Genomic DNA, 2,957 nt, shown 5'->3' on the forward strand with positions numbered 1-2,957 from the left:
AACGGATGTTGTATTACAATGTTTAATGCAAAACCACTCCACCACGTGGTAGGGCTGCTTTTTCTCAATACTGTGGGGGAAGGGGTAGCAGACTTTTCTCTTTCCCCGCCACATTTACCACCCAAATGGAAGGGGATAAGGAAGGAGAAGAAGAGCTAGAAGGAAAAGGTAAGACCACTTTGTTGAGAAAGAAAATGAGGAGAGAGAAAAAAAAACGCAAACACCCGTCACCTGTTGTGACCTAAATTGCAAACATTAAACTTAAACTCCTTTCCAACCGTTCCACCACACAGACGCACTCTAGAGCCAACGTTTTGCAATTAAGCAGCAGAAAATAAAGAATTTCAGCCTTCAAAAAGTATCCCTTCGTCGTGCTTTCTTGAGAATGGTAAAAGAGGGGAAGAGGTAGAAGGCACAAATCCGCGACAGGACCGCTTGCGGCCTCATCGATCCCGACCCTGGCGACGACTAATTTTGCTTGAAATTGATCGTATTAATCGGTGTCCGTCCAGAGGCTTCATTTTCGCTGTCTCTTGCTTCTTGCTCCCGCTCTCCACACTATATTGGCTGCTCCACGTGATCGTGTCCGAAATTATGTGCGAGTGCCCAACGAACAAAATTTGAACGATCATCTTAACGACGATCATGCACCTTTGGAAGCCGACCCACGGTCTGAGCTGCTTTGTGTGTGTGTATCGTTTTTCTCCCTTTCCCTCTCTCTCTCTCTCTCTCTCTCTCTCTCTCTCTTTCTCGCTCTCGATTGTTTTCATGTGGTGTGTATGGCCCTTCTCTCCTCCCTCCCGCTACACAGCCACCAAGAAAATCCTCGGTGGGAATGGGAGAAAACGGCGAAAATTAACAAATCATCATCGATATCTTAATTTCCATTTTATTTGACTTCGGGTGCTGCGTGGTAGTGTGGAGTACGGCATTTTTATTATTATTGTTAACGTCCGACTTAAGGCATGATACGTACGTGGTCACTCTCCGTTGCTTACCTCGTGGGGTATGGGGCAGAGGACAAACGGTTAAAGCTGGGCCCCAAATAACTCCGATTTTCTTCAAAAGAACCACCAGCCGAAGGTTGGCTGGGGAGTTCACGGCGCAGGAGAGAAAGGGAGTTCTTTAAATGGACTAATGGACTTGTCAGTACAGCTCTATTTAATGAAACTGTTACTTTATGACAGTTTTACAATTTGATGAACACAAATATTTCCTAAAGGATACCCCGCCCAAAGAAGAACGGCACTGAAGGGTATGTCTTATTCCATTTACTTTTCGCTCCCTACACACACATACACACATATACACGTGGACATATTAAGCTCTGCTTCCTTTTTACGATCGCGCACCCGGGGACGCACCGGTGAACAGATGAAGATCAATGCTGATGATCAGCGCTTATGATGGTGATGATGATAAATTACATTCGATCCATTTTCGAAACGCTCGGTTGGCACGCTACAGGAAAAGCACGCCAGTCATCCTGCCGCTCCATTGGCCGCTCGCGACGTGCATGACGTGCGCCGGCGAGAGCGTTGGCAGTCCTGCCCAAGGGGTACTGCTGCGCATTCCCACACATAAAAGGCCACAGCTGAACGCACGGTGCGGAGGTGCAGCAATACAATAAAGTCAAAATGTTTTCATTTTCAATCGGACGATCATCGAGATCGACAGCTACTTCGCAAGCCGTACGACAGGCTCCCCGACGGACCCGAAGGCTTACCGGTGACAATGGCGAACGGGATCTGCTGTCACAACTACTTAAAGCTATTTAGGAGTCGTGTTGCTGCAATGCCTCATTCAAACAGCGAAACCCGCCCCCTACTGACCGGTAGGGGCTAAGCAAACAATCCTTAATAAGCTCGTCTAGTTGGGAGCCTGATCGATGAACGCCGGAAAGCATGCCGGGTACAATGGAGTGATATTCCCTTATTTCTATGTGACACACAAAATGCAATCATTGATTGAATCACTCCAAATGCCCCATGACGCGGCAATAAAATTGCCCACTATTTTCGGGCGGAGTTGAGGTTGAAATAACATACTCAATGCTCGCGCGGCTGCGAAATTCCAAACGCGCTGAGGTGTCGTCTTGCGTCGTCGCTTGGTGCGCAATGAGTCACTGCCGGCTTTTCGCCCGCGAGTCATCAAGATCGACGTGCTTAAATGCGTGCAATCATGAATGGCATTGTTGGCAGTTTCAAAGGGAGAGGGGGCGGGGGAGGTAAGACGAAATGAAGACAGCAACCAAACCACCGACACTAATGCGATTTCGTGGAAGAAGCTGTTGGCGCAAGCTTCCCTTTTTGCTAGTAACCTGCTAGCACACGGTATCTGGCCGGAAGACGGGGGCCACCGGTCGCGTCTATTACCAATTAGTGAGTCACACGCATTTAATGCCATTGATAGCTCGTCGTTCCATAACGCGGTGGTTCCGTTGTGTCAGTGGTCGAGAGCTATCTTACACCAGCCCTGGTTCCTTACCATACAAGGGGGACGCAAGCTTTTATCGTGCGCACATTAATGCCTTCCGACTTCTGATTCGATTCAAACCGAGGGTGTACCGTCGCGGTCCTCTGGAATGCCATAAATATAGCTATTTGTAGTAGTGTGAATCGTTGCTTCCAACAAATGTTGATGCCACCTTGGATGGACACGGCGAGCGCTAGAAACTGTTCACTAAATCCTAACCCCTCGAAACCATCCGCAGCCTACCCGAAACCATCCCGATATGGGTGACATGGTAATAAAATTCAATATTTTTCATGCCCAATGCCGATGATGGAGAAAAAGAGAGACAAAAAGGAGGAAATTCGGTAAAGGGGTGGCCTTCTCCAGACCTCCAACAAGCGAAGGCATCCATAATTATTAATTAAACAACGACTCACTCGTTGGAGAACCCACCACGGGACGGAAATCTCCTTCAGCTTAACAATCCTTAGCTCCATTTAGTC

This window comes from Anopheles arabiensis, chromosome 3 (genome assembly GCF_016920715.1).
Source record: "Anopheles arabiensis isolate DONGOLA chromosome 3, AaraD3, whole genome shotgun sequence".
NCBI classification, from domain to species: domain Eukaryota; kingdom Metazoa; phylum Arthropoda; class Insecta; order Diptera; family Culicidae; genus Anopheles; species Anopheles arabiensis.